Below are 24,643 nucleotides of genomic sequence, written 5' to 3'. Positions count from 1 at the left end.
GGTATTGGCTGTGTGTCTATCAGCCTCCTGTGTTGTAACAACCTGAGTAATGGGCTGTGTGATTATCCAATGCTATAAGTATGTCTTTAATGCTGGTATATTTATTTGCATCTTTTTCTTTATTGCTGTGTTCTTGGCTATGATGGTTGAACATAAGATTGAGGCAATGTTACCCTAAGTTTGTTGTGATATAGTAGCCATTTGATTCCTATAATAAAGAATGGTCAATATCAACCATACCAATAGTATTTGAACTTTCTGAACAAACATGCACATTCTGTACTAAATTTTATGGTTAGTTCTTAGTTCAAAATTGCATGATCAATGCATATATTACAGACATTAGCACACAAAAGGGCATATATTAGGAAAGTGTAAATACATTGAAGGAGTGGTGTATATGATGAATTTGTTGTGGAAAAGGTTGTATGAACATACATATGAATTTTCATTCTTTATAAACAGTTTGCAGAGTAATGTGGAAATGGAAAGATCTAATATTTCATGTTTCATAATATTTTATATGTATATTACTGTGTATGTGTATGTGTGTGTATGTATGTATGTGTGTGTGTGTGTGTGTATATATATATATATATATATATATATATGTATATGTATATGTATATGTATATGTATATGTATATGTATATGTATATGTATATGTATATATATATATATATATATGGTGTTCGGCTTGGTTCGGTATTTTCCCACGTCATTGTAGTTCTTTTAAAGTTGTAGCAACGTTTCAGCAGAATCTCATCTGCCATCATCAGGCTTCTGTATTGTGTCCGTCTGTGGGTCAGACTTTACAGTGGTTTCAGATTTAAATTTGGGGCAGCCATATGCTGTGCCAGAATGGTTTTTCTTCATCCTGATTGGTTGGGAGTCTTGGTCTGTTTTATTGGTCTCGGAGTTTGCTGTGTTCTGCTTGATGGTGTCTCTGATATCTTCTGTCTTTTGCCTTTTGTATCTTGATTAAGTAACACAATGCTGCCAGCCAATCAAGATACAAAAGAGCCAAAAACAGACAGAAGATATCAGAGACACCCATCAAGCAGAACACAGCAAACTCCGAGACCAATAAACACAGACCAAGACTCCCAACCAATCAGGATGAAGAAAAACCATTCTGGCACAGCAATAGGCTGCCCCAAATTTAAATCTGAAACCACTGTAAAGTCGACCCACAGACGGACACATAGAAGCCTGATGATGGCAGATGAGATTCTGCTGAAACGTGCTACAACTTTAAAAGAACTACAATGACGTGAAAATACCAACCAAGCCGAACACCATACATGTAAGTACCGAAAACTTAAGAAAACAAATATATATATATATATATATATATATATATATATATATATATATATATATATATATATATATATACACACACACACACACACACATACACACACACACACACACACACACACACACACATATATATATTTACATATATATACATATATAATATACATATATATTTGTATGTATACATACATACATAAATAGTAATGCAGTGCTGTTATACAATAGTAAAGGTAAAACTTACTAGCATGAGGATTCATCTGTTTTTAATTATGCTTTGCTTATGGGATAATTTCTATATGTAATATGGATTAGCAGGAAAAAGAAATAGATATTGTGTTTGCATTTAGTACTGTATGTATTTTTCTTACTGCCATGTTCTATAATAGCTATATGTTAAACAGTAAGTACTGTTATATATATATGAAACAGTGACTGCCATATAACAGTCATTGCTTCATATATTTAGTTTATTTAATTTATATCTTAAAAACACTAAGTTGACAGCAAAATATTTTACAAACAAACATAAACTTTCATATGATCATAGTTAAGATACCCATGAAACCCCAGGTTTTCATTAGCTCATATAAACATTCTTTTGGAAGAGCCTCATTACAAAGTGCTTTTGGGGAAAGCTTTTATTGTTGTATAATTAAATGCCTTCTTCACAACTTTTTATAGGTTTCAGATTAATTGTCTCCCATTTGTAACCTTTGTATTTTTCCTCATAACTTATGTTTTTTTCTTGTACATAAAAGCCTCTAAAAGGAATAGAGAGACAGAATGCCTGCCAATGTCTTTTATATTAAAAGGACAAGGCGCTGTGCTAGAAGTGTCCATGGTGTCTAGATTGATGAGATTTCATGGACATGGAGAATATGAGCATGCATTTAATGTTATCTGACTATTAAAATTCTTAGAAATGACAGTAGAAGACAGGAAATAATGGGCATTTAGTATATCCTAGTCCCAAATTTCTTAGGCTTTTTAAAATGACCAGGTCTTGCAATTTGAATGGTACCTGACATTGATATATGCAGCAACTGCAAACTTTGTCACAAGGTTGAAATATGCATTGCAAGATCACAATGCAAGTTCTGTCCTTTGTGTGCCGGCATGCAATATCATAATACAAATACAACAAAGTATGCACATTTTGCCATTAGCTTCTCCTGCTCCCTGTGAATGCGTGTGTTGTTTAGACATCAATAAAATTTTTCAACAAAGAATCTAGTACAATATGCTGTCTAATGTTATTTGTGCTTTAGTCAAATTTTACATTAGCTGAAGTTTTCAGGATTATAAAAAGTAGTTCAATCGAATTCTCATTGTAGAGTCTTGCTCAAAATTGTAATGGCATGACTAATAATAATAGGTGCCATGTTAATTGTCCACAGAAAATTAACAATCTTATTGTCATAAAAACAACAGTGTGCCAGGATTCCAGCAGGATCAAGGATGACAGTGAATTGCATATCTCAGAGTTGTCCATCTGTTAGGATTCCGGCAGTTACTCCAATTAAATCATGAGTCTTGAGTCACACTCCCAAAACTAAAAAAGATTTATTTGAAGGTAACATTCTACGTCTGTCACAAGTCTGAGGTACGTAATTCACTGTCACCCTTGATCCTGCTTCCCCCGCCCCCACCGGGTGTATCATCCAATGAAAAACGTCCATAGCCAAGAGTCATCAATCATGCTCTCCAATTAGATTTTTGCCAGAAGCTTCAGTCATCTAATCAGTGTTTGAAGAAAATATGAATGGAATGTACTTTTGATTCCATACTGCCACCTGCTCTTTGAACCCCCCCCCTTCTTTCTGTTGTCAACTATTAAACGTGTATACACAATTTTAAGAGTTGACACAGTGTATTTATGATCATCCTTAATGATTTTGTTGTATATGTGTAGGATCAACCTTGTGATATAAGTTAAAATATATCTCAAAAATGATCATCAAAACTTATAGTACTTATAGTACCCTTTCTATGAATTGAGATTATTATCTTATCAATGTTTCAGGTATCCTTGTCAAGTTAGACAGTTAGGAATGAATCCAGAAATCAGATAATCTCTAAAATAAAGGAAGATATAGACAAATTATTTATTTGATGACAAGTATCCAAAAGTTAATTGTTAAAAGTGGGATAGTTATGGGCTTGAGAATTTGCACTTAGGTCTTATGTGTTGAATTGGACTCAACCAACTATAAGTTTTATTCTATTTGCTGTATAGAAAGCTAAGAAAGTTTACTATTTTCTGTGTTCTGCAACAGCTTTTTTCTTGTCCATTAAGTTCCTTTTCTGTTTCTTTTCTATGCTAGATATTATTAACATTAGCTGTCTCTATTCTGAGGGAGTGGGAACAAGCAAGACATTCCTGTTTCCTTCCTGTTTCTGTTCATTATGTGAACTCCAGATTGATAGAAAAATAATATATGGGAATGAAATGTACAGGTAGTCCTTGACTCACAACAGTTTGTTTAGTGACCATTCAAAGTTACAACAGTATTGAAATTTTTCATAGTTAGACCCTTGCCACATCCCCACAATCATGTGATCAAAATTCAGATGCTTGGCAACTGGTGCATATTTATGACAGTTGAAGTGTTCCAGAGTCACATGACCACCTTTTGCAACTTCTTGACAAGTAAAGTCAATGGGGAAGCCAGATTCACTTAACAACCAGGTTACTAACCTATCAACTGCAGTGATTCATTTAACAACTGTTGCAAGAAAAGTTGTAAAATGGGGCAAAACTCACTTAACAAATGTTTCACTTAACAATGGAAATTTTGGGTTCAATTGTGGTCGTATGTCGAGGACTACCTATATTTCATTATTGAGATGCCTCCCTGAGGGACTGCTACAAATGATCACTCTAAATATTGGGGCTGATAGCAGATGGCAGAGGCTTGCACCAGTCCTCTTTCACCTCAACGTGGGTAGACAATTCCCAATTTTAATAAAATTTGAAAGTGAATTCTTATTTCTTTTTTTTAAACAAACTTCCCCACTTCAGGGACAAATATTAGCTTCTGTTTAGAGCTCTTGGCTCTGCTTTCTTTTAATATAGTCTTCATTATTCTTTCTATGCAGATATTTTGAGAGATAAAGTATTACATCTGTACTATTTGTCTGATTACTATTTATCAAACTTGTGCCTGTGGCCCAGATGTGTTACGTGCTGGCCACGCCCATGCCCAGTTTAGCAAAGGGGAAAAAAGTCCTGATACATCACGTGACGCTGCAAGTTTGACACCCCTGGATTAGGCTATCAACCTTCTTTGAATGTTCTCCATCATCCAAGCTCTATCCAGAAACTTAACAGACAAAAGTGTATGGAAATTTTTAACCCTAGAACATTCTTAGAGCATCAGATCGGAAAAAATGACCTGAGACATCAGATCAAATAACGAGCAACTCATGGGGTTCCTTGAGATCACATGAGTATGCCACCTGTTCCCATTGTATTTAGGCATGTTAGCATCAGTAGGTCATTAGAGAAGGAGGAGAAAATGGTATGAATAGTTAATGTGCTTCGGAACAGTGCAGACTACTCTACACTGTTTTGCATCCTATACTACTATATATTCATTTGTAAATGTACAATAAAGATATGTGATATGAGTGTAGGAAGAACAAAGAGGAACATCACAGCTGCTTACTCTTTTGAGTTAATCTTGCTCATTGTTAATTAGCCATTTTGATGCCAGATTTCTACATCTCATTGTTTTGTATTGCATTTATTTATTTAACTGTATTGCCCACACAACTCCAGTGTTGGAAATGGAGCAAAATATATACTTTTAAGGCTAAACTCCAGTTGACAAGGCTGTTCAGTTAGTAAAAGTACACTCAGAACTGTATGAACACCAATCTTTCCAAACCATTTCTTTGCTAATTCCTTTTATTTCATTATGGTGGTACAAGGAAGTGAATATAAATCTTTAGTTTATTAGAGGCATATGTTAAAATTTATTCAGTACAAGACCAAAGCTCATTGTACATATTTTCCCTCACCAAACATTCAAGCATGAAAATTCCCTCCAGCCTTCATTTCATCTTTCTTTTTTATGAATGGGGCCATGGCTTAGTAAATGTACCTTGACTTGTAACAGATGGTGGGAAATTTTTGAGTGAAGGATGCCAGTGTGGTTCAGACTGTCTGTATTTCTCATCTGTTCTTTCTTTCCTATTTTGATCATCAGGATCTAAAGATTGAATTGCTTGGAAAGTTGCAGAAAATAGAATAGGCTGTGCAACTCATTCTTTTTTTAACGAACCAATCTTGTTTGTTTGTTTGTCTTTACTGTTTTCCTGACTGTAGCTGGGTAACTGTGTCATATTAAATTGTGATTTATTTATTTTACTGACAGTGTTTTGTAATATGACTTACAAATTACAATTGGATGAGTTTGCAACATATTAAGGCATTAAAGAATTCACTTCATTGTGCTTCAGGTTTGTATCTTTCTACTGCAACTGTATTAAAAAAAGGATTTCTTTATTTTTTTCTGGGAAATACAGGTTGCATATACAATATGGTTCCTCCTCTTTCTGATTTATTGTATCCTAACAATGTTGTGAGAAAGAGTAGCCCCAACTACATCCTTGCCTTACCCCAGTGTCAAGGCCAGCTAACCATTTATGGAGGAACAATTATGCCTTCACAACAGATGCCAGCTTGCTGCTGAGGCAAACTGAAGCCAGGTCCAAGAAATCTGGCTAGAAATTACTGTTTTGCATCATCATAATTTGTGTGGATGAGAAGCATCAAAGACATTGGCAACAACCTTCAGGTCTTCAGTTGACCTACTGCTGGATTGTTTACTCCCGTCTAGCCAAACCCGGTGGGTCTGTGCCTCATGGACATTTTTGTCTTGGTTGTGAGAGAATAGAATTTTCCTTTCCTTTCCTTTCCTTTCCTTTCCTTTCCTTTCCTTTCCTTTCCTTTCCTTTCCTTTCCTTCCCTTCCCTTCCCTTCCCTTCCCTCTCCCACCCTGCCCCTCCCCTCCCTCACAGCAGCCTCCAACAGCTGCAGTCTTATTCCCATGCAAAGATAGCAACTTTCATCACCTTGTTTTGAGATGCAGCAAGAGGAATTTTATAGAGAAAGTGATTTTTTTGAGAAGGGAATAAAAAGTGCTTGGAAAGGAGATTCCTACAAATATTGCTGGATCAAATTCTTGGACCAGGAACTTGGTCCAAGTGGTTTGAGCTGAGGATAAAATATGACTTTTGAGCATTTTCAGCTTAGAAGAAAAAATACTAGTTTTGTTCCAAGTTTAAGATGAAATAGGGCTATTTTAAGCGCTGTTGTTTCAAGTCTTCTGAGAATCTTAAGTCCTGTAACGGGCTTTTTAAAAAATCAAGAAGCTGCAATTGGCTTAGTTTTTCAATTTTTCCATCCACATACCTACTAAAATAGCAAGGAAATGTTCTTTTGCCAGGACTATAGATCATGACAACATGAAGGGATGGTGATGGTGAAGAAGCAGCTAACATTATTTAAGCACATGTTCAAAGGCAGTGATGGCAATGGAACCAATTATTGCCCTGCCTGAATTCAACAGATTGCTGCATTTGTATCCAGGTATGATTGTAGATGGCTCATTGCAAATGTAAAAATAGAAGGAGATTGCTATCAATTGGCTGTGTAATTGATTGATTTGATGCTTTTGCATTGTTAGAATTCAGGGGTTGAATAATGTGTGCATTGTATTCCCTGCTATGCTTTCTTTCCTAGCTCAAACACATACAAAGAAATGTGCATTGCACTGGGAGCTCTACACAAGTATTGTTAACAATGTTGATGAGATGTTCAAGGTGATGAGATGCAAGGGCTATATCCCTTTAATTTATTTGTTGAATGTGTGCATATTCTGGGTAATATAAAACTTTCAGACTGCCTGCTGAATGCAAATACTCTTCTTAAGTTTGTTGAGTGTCTTTGGTAGATTGCTAAGTGCAGCAATGTGCATTATGTTTATGGATCGACAAAGGAGAAAAGCTGTCGTTTTGCTATTATTGGTCTTGAACTGGGCCAAATTGAATCATGGTATGTGTTATTCTTGGATGAGTTTCTGTGACTTTTTACAAAATGACAGGGCTAATAAGTATCTTAAAGTATAGTCTTCATATGTAATTTTAAAAAGAAATCAGTACATTGACTCAGATTTTTTGTTGATTAGGTGGTAGGTAACATTTGGAGTATCACCTATATAGGGTAAACCTATACAAGATATTTTGTACTGTAAAGATGACATTGTCAGATTTAATGAAATATAGTGATAATACAGGTCACCTGAATATATTGGAGTCTGGCTCAGAAATAGTGCAACGTGAAACAGCGCAGTAGCTATCTTTCTAAGAGGAGGGGATTATAGTTTTGCAAAGCAGCTTGGGGGGTGCTTTACTTTATGCATCATCAAAATGAACGACCAGTTTGAAGCTTTGCATTATTTTTGTAGTTTTTGTTCCCTCAATCTTTCTCTCTCTGTGTATAGATCATCCACATCTAACCATGTGCAGTATAGTACTGGCAACAAGAGAAACAGCTGCAGTTTCTTTATTCACTGACAGATGGTGCTATAACAATCAGTGCTGGCAATCTAAATTCAGACTGCAAGAAGAGAAAAGGAAAGCCAAAAAAGGGGGCAAAGGGAATTATTTATTTATTATTTAATGTATTTGTATTATTTATATAGACTCTCATTTCATACTTGGCTCTGGGTGGCTTAACACAGATTAAAACAGAAACCCTATCACTGTGATGGCGAAACTATGGCACGTGTGCCATAGGTGGCATGCAGAGCCATTTGTGCCGGCACGTGAGCTGTAGGCAAATTTACCTCACTGGGCATGTGCGTGCCTCACAGCTGATTTTTGGCCGGATCTGAGGCCTTTTTCAGCCTCCCAAAGGTCTGAGGAAGGCTTCTGCAGGCTTCTGCAGGCTTTGCAGGCCGAAAACTAGCCCGTTTCATCACTTCCTGTTTTTCCAAAAATACCAGAAGTGACGAAATGGAGCTAGTTTTCGGCCTGCAAAGCCTGCAGAAGCCTTCCTCAAGCCTTTGGGAGGCCGAAAAAGGCCTCAGACTGGCCGAAAATCAACTGTGAGGTGCAGTGCAGGTAAGGGGGTGGGTGGGGTGGGTGGGTATTATGCGTGCATGCATAGGGGGCAATTTTGGGCACAGGAGCCCCAAAAAGTTAGCCACCACTGCTCTATCATATGTAACACCTGGTCCCTAAGGACAAACAAAACCCTCCACTCTTTGAAAATATCACATTACATAAACAACAGAACTCATTTGCTCACCTGACATACCTGCTGGGGAAGCAGCCAGATCTTCAGTGCCTTGGAAAAATCTAATTAGCACAAGGAGGGAAAAGGATGCCTGGACACTGAGATGCTGTACTTTTTTGGATTTTTATGTTTTGAATAAGTTAAAGGCAAATTAAAAGTGCTGCAAAAGTGATGGTGGCAAGCGGAAAGTTCAAAGTAGGGAGAAGTAGGCGGGGATTGGAGCAAGACAGTTTGGGGAGGCTAGAAAGGGTTAGGAAAAGCAGAGGAAGAAAAGGAAGGTAATGCTGGAAAGGCATAAAGAAGGGAAGTGCAGGGGAAAACAGATGTAAAGTCTAATGCTGGGATGGCTAGCATGGAAAGGAGAAAACTTTAGGGGAATTGGAATTAGTTTTCGGGCCATATCTGACATGCATTGGGCAGATGCACTTCTCCCCCAGAGAGACCAGTGACTTCAGAGGGGGAGATTAGGGTGACATAAACAACATTTTACTCTTGTGATACAAGCCCCATCCATTATCTACATGAGTTGTGATGTCACAAAGTAGAAGGAGTTTGCAAAGTACTGTTTTCGACAAACATTTGACAAAAGTAGAAAGACGCCGTAGATGCCACTGCTCAAAGATCAGGATTAAATCTCTTCTGTAATGGACACCATTGCTTTAGGCATATCTGGCAATTGAACTTTTTTTTTTATCAGAAAGGGCTTTTCCCCTAGAGGTCTTCAACCAGAAGCTGAACATCTGTGCATTGAGAAGGGTGTGTGTACTCTTAACTATGGATTTCCCATGCTGATCTGAATTTCAGATTGGATAGCCTAGAACAGTGGTCCCCAACCTTTTTTGTACCAGGGACCAGTTTCAAGCAGAAACACTTTTTCAAGGACCGGCGGCGGAGGGGAGGGGGGGGGGCGGAGATTCTATTTTCCATTCCCAAAACTTTATGTTTACCCTACAACTAGCATTAAAGACACCTGACTGCAGTCTCTCTAGTTCTAGGTCTTGCCCAGCTGTGTAGCTACAAAATTTCATGCAGATGTTTTCTTATCTCTGTTTGGTGAAAACAGGAATTGAATGAGGAGCATTTAGTCAGTGTGTTTTCCCTAGGAAGCTCCTGTAATCCTTGTTTAGGAATCATTCAGAGCTACGATGGACCTCTAACATCCAGCCCAGGAAGAAACTGGCAGGGTGGCTTTTCCTGTCGCCGCACCTCCTCCGAAGTGCCCGTTCACCCCCACCCCGCCCGCCCGCGCGCGGTTCAATCCAGTGCTCCGTTATGCCTGCCTGCCTGCGTTTCTGGTTGTTTCGGAGCAGCTTCAGCTGATAAAAAGAGGCGAATAGTTGTTATTCTCAGCCGAAGCTGCTCTGAATCAACCAGAAACGAAGGCAGGCAGGCAGGCAGAACGGAGCACTGGATTGAACTGCCGGTGGGCGGGTGGGGTGAACGGGCGCTTCGAGGAGCTGCGGCAACAGGAAAAGCCACCCCCCCCCCGACTTCTTTGAAGCAGTTTCTTCCTGGGCTGGTGGAGGAGCGAGAGAGCGACTGAGAGAGGAACAAGGCGGGAGGAAACCGAAGCCGCTGAGCCGGAGAGCAGGACAGGCTTTGGTTGCTTCCTCCCTCCCCTTCTTTCATTTGTGTCCTTGATCCCTGATCCCAGCAGCATTCACCGAAGGCGAAGAAAGCCGCCATTTTTTTTATTTTTTTTTCTTTGCGGCCCGGTACAGAGTGCTCCACGGACCGGGACCGGTCCGCGGCCCGGTGGTTGGGGACCCCTGGAATAGAAGACACTTCTAGCTTGGATTCCAAGAGGTGTTGCAGGTAATGGGGGGAAAATACTTTTTTTAAAAAAAGAAACAAAAACTCAGGACTGTAATATATGTGGACAGTGAAATTAGAAAAATGAATGAATGAATACTTCATTTGGCCAAGTGTGATTAGACACACAAGGAATTTGTCTCTGTTGTAGAAGCTCTTACTATACATGAAAAGCAACAGAATAATAATAATAACGATACCAATAAGAGGAAGTAGTAGAGAAAATCAGAAGGATAATAATACTACAGCTGTAGTAGCATATTATAGTTATAGAACCTAAGAATTTGAAGGTCTGTATTGCTAATACTGTGCTGTTGAACATAATAAGAAGTGGTAGAGTAGGAGAGTTCCTCCTAAAATTCACTCTCATCTTCACAGTTTTAAGCCTATTTAGCTCCAGATTGTTCCGGATGCACCATAGGGCCAGTTGTTCAACCTCCCATCTATATGAGGTCACCATCTCAAATGAGACCAACGACTGTTGTATCATCTACAAACTTCAGTACTTTAACAGAAGGATCCTTAGAGATGCAGTCATTGGTATAGAGAGAGTAGAGCAATGGAGAAAGCAGGGGGTCCCCAAACCCCGGTCCATGGACTGGCACTGGGCCACGGCATGCCAGCAATCTGGCCGTGCAAACAAGTGAAGCCCCATCCACGGGATCCAGGCAGTATGCAAAACCACACAGAAAAACCTTTCTCTATGGAACTGGTCCCCAATGCCCAAAAGGTTGGGGGCCATTGCTGTAATGTGCTAGTTGACCAGGTGCTCAATGAGATTTTCCCTAGCTTCACCTGTAGCTTCCTATCTGTCAAAAAGCTAATAATCCACCTACAAGTATGAACAGGTAGAGTTAGCTGCATAAGTTTAGAATAAAGAATTTCTGGAATGATGGTATTGAAGCCCAAGCTGAAGTCTACACAAAGGACCTGTGCATAGGTCCCTGGGGATTCAAGATGTTGCAAGATGTAGTGTAGAGCCATATTGACAGCATCAACTCTTGATTTATTTGCTCAGTAGGCAAACTGCAAGGGATCTAACAGTGGATCCGTGATGATTTTCATGTGGGCCAGCATTAACCTCTCAAAGAGCTTCATAAATAGAGATGTCAGAGCAACCAATCTATAGTCATTTTGCTCCTTGATGGAGGGTTTCTTGGAAACTGGGATAGATAGTAGAGTTTGAAGCAAGAAGGAGCATACCACATCTTAAGATGCAGGTGAAGATGGGGGCCAGTTCAGCACAGGTTTTCAAACAAGAAGGAGTTAATCTGTCTAGGCCTGGTGCTTTTCCAACCTTTTGTTTATGAAATAGGCCTCACATATCTTTTTCTAAGATCACCAAGGTGGGATCCCAGATAGATGGCGACGGGTGTAGGAGATTTGACCACTGTTGGCGTATCTGAGATGTGGAAAGTAGCAATAGTTGACGGTGATCTCCTCTCAAACCTACAGTGGAACATATTCAGGTCATGAGGGGATGTTGGTGCTTGCTTGTTTTCTTGTAGATGTTTCATCACCCAAACTAGATAATATCAGTGCAGTTCATCTGCCAATTTTCTTCAGTAAGGGAGGGGAGGCCTCTTTAGCCAATGATATTCTTTAGGCTTCTCCACAGATTTGCTGGTTTATTAGCTGAGAACTGATTCTTCGGCTTTTCAGAGGGCAATTTGCCATTTCTTGCTGAACTGTTGCTTTATCTGCTTTCGGATTTTTCTCCATTTAATTCTTATTTTCTAAACTAAAGCATGTAAAAGTGTGTTATAGGGGACTAAGCTATGAATTTTGCTGGTGGAATTTAAAACTATGTCAAATCAGCAAAGTTGCTTAATTATATTTAAAATCTTATTTTAGATATAGCGATAAGTACACATGTGTATATATAGAGAGATAATTAAGAAAAACTATACATAGATGAATAAGACTTTTGGAGCTCCAGAATTCTTCAAATTGAGCAATATCATTACCTGCATTACAGATAGTCCTTGACTTACAACCATTTGTAGTGACCATTGGAAGTAGTGAACATTCAATGGCACTGAAAAATGACTTAACTGTTTTTTACACTTATGACCATTGCATCATATCCATTCTCGTGTGATCAAAATTAGAATATCATATTTATGACGGTTGCAGTGTCCCAGAGTCATGTAATCACCATTTTCAACCTTCTGAAAAGTAAAATGAATGGGGAAGCCGGATTCACTTTACAACTGTGTTACTCACTTAACTACTGCAGGGGTTCCCCTCACAACTGTGACAAGAAAGGTCTTAAAATGGGGCAAAACTCATTTAACAACTGTCTTGCTTAGCAACAGAAATTTTTAGCTCAATTGTGGTCATAAGTCAAGGACTACCTATAGACAGCTTATTTGCATGCATTTGAATGCTTAATGTCAGCTTTTTTTGTTTACCCATATTTTTAACTGGGCAATGAACTAAGTTATACAATTTAGGTTTTTTAAATGTCTATATTGCTAAACTAATATTTCTCCAAGGACATCACATTGTTTGTAGAAGATCAGCATTAGAGTCATAAGTTTTTCAGGAAATTAAAATCTTTTACACTGGATACATTTTCCTAGTTTCTATTTTTTTAAAAAAAAAATGTGAAATTTTGTTCATCTCTTGTGAGATTGATTTGTTTCCCAAAGAAAAGTTGAAATTTCCAGTCACACAGCTTTATACTAAGCAATGAAGAGGTGATATAATAGACATTATTTTAGATTTCCTTCAATTCCTCTACAACCTGAAGCTAAGGGAGAAGAATTGAGAAGATAGATGATTGCAGCAGTATATCCCAAAAGCCAGTTTGGCAGAAGCTAGATTGCAGAATCCAAAAAGACTTCTGGGAAAGGGGGTTTCATACTTCTAGGCCAGGGGTGTCAAACTCAAGGCCTGCAAACCGGATATGGTCTGTGGGGAGCTTAGATTTGGTCTGCAGGGCCTCCCTGGAAACAGAGAAGGACCAGCCCACAGTGCCTCTGCCAGCAAAAACGGAGCTTGTGAGGGCCATGTGTGAGTCATGTTGAGCTGGCCACGCTCACCCTGGCCCCCCTGAGGTCAAACAACTCTGATGTGGCCCTCAATGAAATCGAGTTTGACACCCCTGTTCTAGACTGATATTCCCTATATCCTTTACTTTTCTTTATCAAATATGCTAAATTACCCTTGTATCAGTAACCATTTCTTTGGTTCTAGTTGACTTTCTTAAATTGAAGCATTATAGTGCAAGCTAATCCTCTGTGTTCTCAGTCTCTCCACAACATCTCATTTTCTTCTGACAAAGAGTGAGAATTGTCTTTCTGCATGGTTTTTCATTATAACTGACTTCATGTGATAGCTCCGAGGAAATGAGCTACAGAAGAAGTTATGAGCGGCATATGAAATGTAGAGATCTACTGCTCTTTGGTAAATGTCAGAGTTACTGATCCTGAAACTTCACAGTCTTTTCTTTAGACTGATAGAGTTTAGCATGGGATAGTTTAAGCATTGATTTCCTTTCTTGATAAAAACGCGGCTATGTACAGTATAAGAATCAATGGATCAATCAATATCAATGAAAAAAAAAGAAAAAAAACCAATGTTGAGTTTGTACAGGTTGCATTACTGTCCACATTCATGGCAGTTGTCTGTTCTGCATATGTGAGGTGCAGGGAAAAATCACACATGCATTCTTGTAATTCTGATGTTCATATGAAAAGATGCAGAAAATCGAGAGGAGATTTGTTTACTTGATTGAAAATAATCAACCAAAGTTTTGATCTTGATATACCACAATCTTGCTTAATAGTTCTGAAATACTTAGCTTATGTAAGAACACCAAAAAAAGTACAAACAACATTACATACCTCCTCCTTACACTTTAATTTTAAATGCTGCTTGAATTATGTTAGCAGGATAACTTTTGCTTGATTGCAGCACATTTGGGAATGTTTTGCAATAACTCAGACCAGCCTACATCAATCTTTAGATGTATTAGCTAGATTTATCTCACCCCAGCCTCTGTGCCTGCTGGACTAGTAAAATATATACAGAAAGGAAATAACATGTTAAGAATGCAGTCTGTTTGCGTATGAATTGACTTTTAAAAGGCAGAAATTTGACCTTAGCATTTGTATCCCAAAATATTCCTGCTTTAAAAATTGATGTGGGGACTGCAAAGCAAAGAAAAAAAATAAAAAAAAAATGTTTACTTGGAGTCTGTAAAATATTTTCTGCATATGTAATAAATATATTTGTGTCATCACAATTGATTGTCAGTAAAATACATGAATGGCACATATTTCAAAATCTTTGCATGACTGACCTGCATCATATAGCATTGAATTTAGATGTGCCCATTTTTATGTTTTCATTTTAGAGAATGAAAATGTAATTATTCTGTATCACAATATTATGCAAAGGGGATTTTTGTTCTGCCTTTACAAATGTGTCATTGTTCAGTGCTTGAATATATAATAAATGCTCTAATTTATTCTACTCAACAGATAACAGAAGATGGCTCAGTAAGTGCTACAGAACTCCCATCAACCATTAAACTATTTATAAAAAAAGAATCAAAGACTTCAGGAAGAAGTAACTAATTATACTATAACATCATGCACAGAACTGAAGGATGGTCTTCCCTCTTATGCTCACTATGTTAATACTTAGCTCTAACTTCTGTGTGTTTTGACAAGAGTATTATATGGAAATGAACATCTTTTATATTGTAACAGAAACCAAATGCAATATTACAAATAAGATGACAGCTAAGGAAAAGGTGTTTAATTGTTTGGATGGCATAACTGCCTTCTCATGCAAACTTTGGTAACTGGAAATCTAGTATGGGTAGTCCTTGACTTATGACCACAATTGAGCCCAAAATTTCTGTTGTTAAGTGAGACATTTGTTAAGCGAATTTGGTCCCATTTTTACAAAATTTCTGACCACAGTTGCTAAGTGAATAACTGCAGCTGACAAGTTAGTAACCTGGTTGTTAAGTGAATCTAGCTTCCCCTTTGACTTTGCTTGTCAAAAGGATGCAAAAGAAGATGATCACGTGACTCCAGGACACTGCATAAGCACGAACCAGTTGCCAAGCAGGCTGAATTTTGATCACGTGACCATGGGGGTGCTGCAAAGGTTGTAACTGTGAAAAACGGTCATATGTCACTTTTTTCAGTGCTGTGGTAACTTTGAATGGTCACCAAATGAACTGTTGTAAGTCAAGGACTACCTGTATACATTGAACACTAATAAGTATTCCATATGCATTGACTGTTTTATACCATTTTATTTTAAGCTATACAGTAATGTGAAATGAATCATCATTCTGTGTTATTTTTAATGAATTTTTGTTCATGTAACTGTTATTTATAAAGTGATATATTTATTATAAAAAGATATACTGATTATTTTAGTCTTTGTATACAAGGAGAAATGATAGTTAAATGAATCCCCAAAGGAATTTGAACAATAAGCTCAAAAATGTGTGCCTTGTTTTAAAGCCTTTATTTAAATAAGGAAACCAATATGTCAACAGGCATGTATGTATTCATGGCTAGACTTCACTGGAACCACCTTTTTCTTAAAAAAATGTGTTCCTTCCTAGATAGTGTAGTGTCTATGCAGTTCCCTGCATGTTTACTGAAGAATTAATCCTGTTTTGTTCAGTGGGAAAAAGGCCAGTTCTTCATTAATGGTCTGGAATCGCCCAGCCTTTATTGAGGTAAAATAAAGCTTGTCCTCGTTCCAGTTATTTTAACAAAATAATGGTTGGGTAATTGTAGAAGATGCTATCCCTAAGTAAAAAAAGGCTCAGTAAGGACCTGAGGATTGCAGTGTATATTTATTTATTTTTTATTCCTGTAGAATGCTGTCATAAAAGAGAACCTGGGAAATTAACCTCTGTAGATTTATCATCAGTTCAAGAAGGATCAAGGGCACTTTGTTAAATCACAGTCTAAATTTCAAGAGTGACTTTCAGGATTATATCTTACTGGTTGCTTTAATGAAAAGGAACTCCATTAGCAGTTGCTAAATGTTTTCAGCGATAACATATGGCTACGGTCTGCTGAGCCGTAGTTGAATACATGCTTCATTGAAACAAGCAGAGCCTGGTGCATTGCGGCTGCGAGGAGAGGGAGCAAAGCCATAGAGATTTGTTTGTCTTGCTGATGCATTATTCAAGGCATAACTCTGTAATCTTTTATAGGTAGATGGGGTTACTTTTGCAAGGTATACTTTCTGAGGGAGGGTTCTTAGCAATCCTGATCAAATAGTTGCGGTTACCTTTCATTTATAATCACTTTTCTATAGCTAAATTTAAAAAAAAAAATGGAAAGGAGAAGGAAGACATGGGAGGAATATAAATGGCCGAGGATGTTATCAGGGCTTAATAAAATGCCATAAATGAGATACTGTGACTATATAATGAGATATGCAAAAGCGCCATTTATTCTAGCCTGCAATGCTGATTTATAAGTGGAAGTAATGAGTTGTGCCACAGGAATATATTTAACAAAAAGTAAGAGCAAAACACTATATGGTTGAAATGTTCGAATATCAGAATAGAGATTGGAATTGAGTATATTTATGAGTATATTTTTGGTACATTTAGAATGATTTGTTTTAAGGATGGAATATTTCAGTCATGACTTTTTTGCACATTTTTGTTTCTTAACTAGGCTGAAAATAACAATAGCAATAGCACTTAAACTTCTATACCACTTTACAATGCTTATATACCTCTCTAAGCGGTTTATAGAATCAACATATTGCCCTCAACAATCGAATGGGAGAAGCTGCATTGGCTTAACAACCATATGATTTGTTTAATGACCATAGTAAAAAAAAGATTGTAAAGTCAGGCATGACTTACAATGACCATATCACTTTAGCAGTAGAAGTTCCAGTGATCATAAGTTGAGGACTGCATGTAGTATCATTTTACTATATAAAATTCACATTATTAATAAGATTGTAAATATCAACAGAAATAAATGACATCTTCAGCATTTTCTAAGTAAACAAATTATGCCACTGGTGTAATATCAATCAAGTAAAGGAAGAAGAGAACCTGTAAAAAAAAGCAGCTGACAGAACATGGTGCACAAACAGATCCTCAATCATTACTTAATTTATTAGAATATTTATGCAATTCTTTTCAGCAAATATCACTAAGGTATTATGTAACAAATCAAACAAAACCAACTAAAGCCAAATATAACCAAAATTTTAAAACAATATATTAACGTTTCTCAACCTTAGCAAATTTAAGATATGTGGACAGTTCTGGAAGTTGAAGTCCACACATGTTAATGTTTCTGAGGTTCAGAATTGCACTATTAAAACCACTACTAGTGAAAGATACATAATTTCATTTCTGAAAAACCAAGAGAGTTGTGATGAATCATAGCATTCCACAATGCCTCAGGTAATGCAGAATAAAATAGTTTCCCATGTTCCCAATAATCACAGCTTTGCCCAAAGGGCCTTTTTTGCAGATCTTAACAACCAGGTAGGCATTTAAAGGAAAGTCAATCCTTTGGCCAGCTTCTATGTCTTTAAAGTTGGAGCTGCTGCACCCAATTACAAAATGATTTGAAGACTAAAATGTCACAAGATAAGTAGATTTTTTAAACATAAGATTGTACAAGATTTCAAATGACTCTACATGAAATCTGGAAAAAATGTGACTTTATATTAATCTGTCAGGGAGCTTTAACTTATTTTTATGGTATCAGCACTGTCCATTGAAAATTTCTTGCATCATCACCTAAAATTATACAAAAGTAATATTCACCCAAATTGAGACTGAACAATGTTTAACATCATGATTGTCATATTCAGTGAAAGCCCTGAATAACATGTACAACAGTCTTGCTATGAATTTTAGTACTCCATCTTCCAATCTTATGCCAAAAGTAAATATTCATGTAATTGGGATGACTTATGGATCCAAAGTTATTTAATGACATTTCGTAATTGGGTATGGACTTAAATTAAGATCTCCCTGCTCCTAACATGGATACAATGCTTAGTTACTCTTACAAAGCAGCATCATAAAATGATAAAAGAATCTGATTTATGAAATAGGCAATGTGCATTATTTGCTCATTTAGACTCCTTTTATGTATCAGTAGGACACACTTGAAATCCTGATAACATTCAGTGGCACAGATATGCAAATCTTTCAGCTTATCTGAAAGAGGGTGAATACATTTTCACAAACTTACTAATGTTGCTCTTTCCTTTTTAAAATCTCTGTCTACCCCTTGGTTTTTACTCCATTTTCTGCAGTTCATATACAGTATGATCCCAGCCCACATTTCCTAACCAGAGGCATGGAAATTCTGTTTCTTTAAACTACATTTAAGTATTGCTTTCATAATTCTTTACATCTGGAGTACTGGTTGTAAATGATGAACTTGTCCAGAAACCCTGGAAGACTAGGTTGGTTTATAGCATTCAGTCCAACTTTTTTTTGAAGCCAAGTCTCCAGAACTTATTCAGAGTTGCACCTATAAATAATGCTAGTAAGTATCAGTTTTTCAAAAGTATAAGATACAGACAGGAAGTATTTAAATGTCTTCTAGAAATTATACAGCATTACATAAACTTTTCCATTGGTCTTACAATCATGTTACATCAGTTCTCAGGGCGAAAGTTCAAATGTAGATTGCATTGGTTAACAAATTTCAAAAGTAACTGCAAAACATACCTGAGCAATATCAGTAAATGCAGAGCAAATACTACTCTGTTTTGTGGGAGTGGGTGCCATCTGCCTTAGTTGAGACATTTGTTTTGCCCTTGCTTGAATATGACTCACATAATAATATGCCTATGACTATGTTGGGCATTTGTGGAGCAAGAAATAATTAGTTTTCTCTAGCCCCATTTCCAAGACTAGACCCTGTTTAAGTGCTACTGTTTGTACATTTATATTTTTTAATTTCATTACATAACACTATATAACAAAATAAGTACAGTACATGGCATGATTACTATGTATTTAAAAAGGAATTCTCAGACAAATATCCGCAAAATAACCACACAGCATAGTAGACTTTAAAGTTTCCATATACACAGCACACGCTCTAACAGATCTATAAGGAGACCATTATAAAAGACATTATAGATTTCATTAAAATGAATCTGATATTTTTCAATTGTCCTTTTAATCTGCCCACCTTAAAATAGAGGTTAAAATAATATAGTTACAGAGAATAATTGATCTGCTGCATAATACTGTCTTGTCTGGCACAATCCAGTTCTCAAGAGGTAATATTGTGATTAGTATTAATATGTGCAGTAAGACTGGCACTTTTTAATGCTTCAGGAGAACCCATCTAGTACAATATGCCTGTGCTAGACTCTCTTAAATATTTATTCTATCAGTTCATCACTACAGGCGTTGTTCTGCTGCTATTTTCATATCTTTTCAGTTCTCCCTGTCAGCATCATTTTGGGGTGTTTGTAAGAAATGAAATTAGAGGCTAGAGTTATCCATCTAGAATTTTTACCTCCAGTTAAGTCAACCAGGACAGGACAATGTGGTAATAATGTTTTAAAAATGCAACTAGTCCTGCCTAAGATTAAATTTCCCAATGCAGTGCAGATCTTTGCAATAGTTATTGAGTTATTCTTATTATAGACCACCAATCACAATCACTGGCACTTTGTAATAATCAAATTAAATATACAGTATATAGCTAAAATATATAAAAGTACAACTAATAAAACTGCAACTAATAAAACCCCATCTGAGAATCATCTAAATAGTTACAGACTCTACAATAAGATCATTTTTAATAGCTCTCTAGATATCCTGAGACAAAAGGGCTACTCATATCCCTGGAGGAAAGCTATTCAAGATGCATGAAGTTAAGAAATAGATTGGGATCATTGGATTCTGCCCCCATCCCACTTCCCCTCCCCCACCCCAAACTTCAGTATCCATACTTAGGCCATATAGACGGGATAGATTCTACTCGAATGAGATGATCTGGGAGCTTCCTGGGTGCCTAGCCTTGTACAATTTTAGAATGGCACTTTGAATTCTATTCAAAAATCTATCAATGTGCAGCACTGGTGTCATTTGATTATAATGGCTCTCATTTGCCAACAGGCAAGCTGTTGGATTGCATACCAATTTGGTCTTCAGAAGCAACCCCATATAGAGAATATTGTAATAGACTTTTCTATCATGCTGAGGATGTGGGTTGTTGTTGCTAGAAAATAAACATCTGGGGAGCTCTGGAATACAAAAATCTGATCAGTCACTAAAATGGCAGAGAAGAGATCCTGATAGTTCTAACAAAATGTTGGCCCTACTAAATCAACAAGGGCCTCTGCATCCTGATTTTGGCAGGCCCTCATTTTCATATCAGTGGGTGTACTTGTTTTGGTGTGACTGGCACATTTGAGAAACTGAGAAAATCTGTGGGTGAGAGTTGCATAAAAGGTCAGAGGCCTCTTGCTGGGAATGAAGAAAAAACGGTGAGAACATAGTGCAGGCTTGAAAACAAAGCACAATTACATTGCAAGTAATAATGAAATAAGGTACAAGATTGGGCTACATGCATTCTCTTCCCAGCCTAAAAATTTGAGTGGTGGACAATCCCCATACCCTCCCCTTCTGTCAAAAAACATTAAGAAAACTTTGCACTGAATTTGATGCTGTGCTGATAATACAATTTCTGGTGGGTCCAAGAAAGGAGAATTGATAGATTCAAATTTGAGATCGCCATCCAACAAACACTAATGGAATGAACAACACCTTTCCTTTTTATTGAAAAATGCATAAATACATGACCAACTAGTAGCAGAGCAAAGTGGCGTCCACAGATTTATCCCTGTTTTCTAATGCAGAGACAGATTGAGTAAAATTAAAGGCACATCCAGTGGATGTAAATTAAACCTGGCAGGGGTAGGACGGAATCTGTGCCAGTACAGGAATTAAAGACAGATGCTGTATATAATGCGACCAATACTCGAAATCTAAGCTTAGCTATATAAGAAGTTTCTTAATGGCGGATTTCCAAATTACACTAAGGTCATAATAAGTTCAGCTTGCTTTTGATTGAATGGAATGTGTGGGGTCTACGACAACTTGCTGCAGCCAACTCGCCACTGCCAACCTGCTATGTTGACTTGCCGCAGTCAACTTGCTGCAGCCAATTTGCCTTGGCCAACTCCCCATGGGACAGCTTGCCATGGAGCATGAGTTACCCTAACATTGAAGAAATAGAATAGAATTATTAAAGAAAGGATGCCAAATGAGGGGCAAAATGAAATGTGAATGAGAAAAAATGAAATATTTTTAAAATTATTTTAAATAATTGAATTGTTGAATTGTCCCACAACGATTGTCCCATGGCAAGTTGGCCATGGCAAATTGTCCTATGGAGATGGCTGTGGTTAGTTGGCCGTGGTGAGTTGACTTGTGGTGAGTTATCCCATCCCAAATGTGTGATCTCAGCCATTGTGGTCTGTCATGTTTTGTGATTCAGTGTGATATTTAAACTTAGCTATGGTGGCTTGTTCAATAAACTGTTGTTAAAGCAAATAATAGCTTTAGTGAACCCAACCATTATCAAAACTAGCTGCTAGAAAATCTGAGAAATTATGGATAAAAGAATCTAGAAATGGGCATTAAACTTCACTAAATACTTTCCACATAATGGTGAAAGCTTAGCTTTGCCTTCCATTGCTATCTGAAATTTAATAAAATTCCTATGCTGTAAGCTGTATTGTAGCAAGTCATATTTTTTCCAACCCTGCCTGGAAGTAAGAAATGAAGCCCCTGATTTTCTAGCCAATCATGTCATTTTCCCATCCTGATCAAGTGCTCTACAGTATTATAGAATACAGTCCAATGGGAAAACTAAGGATTTTTTTCCCTGACTGGTTCAAATTTACACTCATCCATAGATGTTTACTGGGTGATTCAGGAGTGTATTTGTTTCAGGTCCACCTAGTCTAATGTTTACTGATGTAGACAAGAGGGAAAAGGACCACTGCATATGGAAAGTTGAGCTCCTAAGGAAAAACAGGATAGAAATGAAATAAATTAATCAATGAACTTACGGTAATCATCTTTGAAAATTTTAAGGCATTGGAGAATACGACTGAATTTATACAACGTGTCTTGTGGTACTGAACAATCCAAACTTTGTGGTTAAACATGTTGTATAAACCTAGAGAATTAAGCTAATTCCATAAATTATAATTAATTTAATTATGGACAAATTTATTGTCAAAATAAAGTTACTGAGAAAATTTACTTCTCAAGTACTCTGATAGGTCTTTTACCCCAGTCCTTCTCTTCTACTTGACATTTTTGTAACAGCAGGAAGGTATTTTATATTAGGGTAGATTGAACAAGACCTATCTATTTAAAAAGATTCATAGCAAATGAATATTCTACCATATTGTGTATTTGACTGAATGATTTGCTCCTTAAAAGTATTGTACCCTTAAAATTTAAAAAAGGTAAACATCAAAACTGTTTAACCTCTAATCTTGTGTTAGCCGTGAATCAAAATTGATACTTTTAAGATATAAACATCATAATATAATTTGCTTGTGGCTTAATATGTGGTGTGAATTCCACCAGTTCAGTTTGTAAAGCTTTATTGCTTTGGTTATATCCATAATCAGCTTTATTGGTAGATCAAAGCTGAAGAAACTGCAACCTAAGATATTGTATGAACACAGCCTTTAAAAAGTAGATTATAGGCATACGATCTCTGTCCAAGCAGGCTGAAGAGCCACTTATTCTCTTCTGTACTGTACATAAGTTTCTTTTAAGAAATATTTCCAGAAAGAGCAGAGAAAGCAAGGAGAGGAGGCAACCAGTACATGTCAATATGTAATGTGTAGCTTATCTGTCTGGCTTCTCAGGTTCTAACACTTCTAGTTACATGCTACTTCTGATTTTCTTGTGAAACTACAGTATAATTGTTGTATGTTAAGGTCAATTTAACTCTATGAGCAACGTTTCCTTGGTGCCTATTAGGCAGAGAGCTTTGTTACCATAATTACATGTAGTGCTTGTGGACAATGGGGCCCAAATTGGCATGCTACCATTGGCTTTCTGGAGCATAGTGTGGGATCTTTTCATTCAAAAACTTGCTTCTTTCCCTGTATATCCTTGATAAGCTGAAAAAAGTACGTCAACTCGGGAGCAAATATACTTATTTTAGCTTTCTTTTATGTCAATGGAAGAGATATTTTTAAAGAGTCCAAACACGCTTTTTATCATAACCACTATCATTTGTGCTGAAAAGGGGACACTTTCTCTACCATAGAAGTTCCTACCACCACTATTACTTTGGAACTGCTCTGCTCAATAAAACTCATTTCATCAGGAAAAAGAGCTATATGTATCTTCAGCTTGTATAAACTATATTAAAGGATGTAAATAACATGGCACTGCAAATTTTATCTCATAATTAGAATACTAATGTTATATTTATAACAACATGCTCTTCTATTGCACAGTGGCTTTCTGAAGATCTGCAACTAATCGAGGAGACTACTATAACAGTCTGGAAAATTGTTCATGGCAAAATACCAACAAAACTTTTTAAAGTATTATTACTGGGATTACAGTGTAAAATTAAACTGTTTCCTGGTGTGTGCTCTTGTACAACATCTTCCATTTTGACATGTGGGTTAAATCTGTATTTCCAATGTTCTATGAAAATAAAATGTGACATAATGCTCTATTTATCTGTACATACTGTTTTCCTGTAAATCTCATAGTGATATGGTCCCTGGTTAAATTACAGTAAATGCAAGTGAATTTTGGGGTTGTGCAATTTTTTTTAAACTCTAACATTGAATTTATTTTTTTAATGTTTTTCATTGAAATTTTAAATTGTCAAATAATTTCATATACAAAGCTCAATAAAAAAGTCTTAACATGCATCCTGTTCATTCATATGGTTAATTTTATTCTGTAAGTAGTATCTAGAAAGAAAATTCAAGACAGGTAAAACATCAGATTTCGTGTGATAATCATACCAAGTAAAAAGACAGCAATGGTTGTATTGGAGACACACAAGAACAAGGAACAGAGAATATTCCCATGACCCACAACGGACTACAGTAGGTAGCTGTATTGCCAACAAAACTTTTACTGGGGAAACTATTTGAGTCTGAAGCAGTCAATCATTTCTCTGTGCCTTTGAGCTGAGCCAGAGCAAATCA

At 36.8% G+C, this 24,643-nt stretch overlaps 1 protein-coding gene across 1 annotated transcript in view; it reads left to right on the top strand.

Moving 5' to 3' along the window:
• The window catches only part of LOC113419013 (potassium voltage-gated channel subfamily A member 3-like), a 33,798-nt gene extending 9,639 nt beyond the window's left edge, over window positions 1-24,159 (top strand). Inside the window, exon 4 of the mRNA XM_087960050.1 lies at window positions 14,932-24,159. The gene's annotated coding sequence lies outside the window, so the exon portion shown is untranslated. The remainder of the gene's footprint in view (window positions 1-14,931) is intronic.
• The last annotated feature ends 484 nt before the right edge of the window (window positions 24,160-24,643 follow it).

The sequence above is a fragment of the Notechis scutatus genome, chromosome 3, assembly GCF_049901735.1.
Source record: "Notechis scutatus isolate UNSWTSFEM ecotype Mainland chromosome 3, rNotScu1.2, whole genome shotgun sequence".
NCBI classification, from domain to species: domain Eukaryota; kingdom Metazoa; phylum Chordata; class Lepidosauria; order Squamata; family Elapidae; genus Notechis; species Notechis scutatus.
This window is presented reverse-complemented; position numbering and strand designations above follow the sequence as displayed.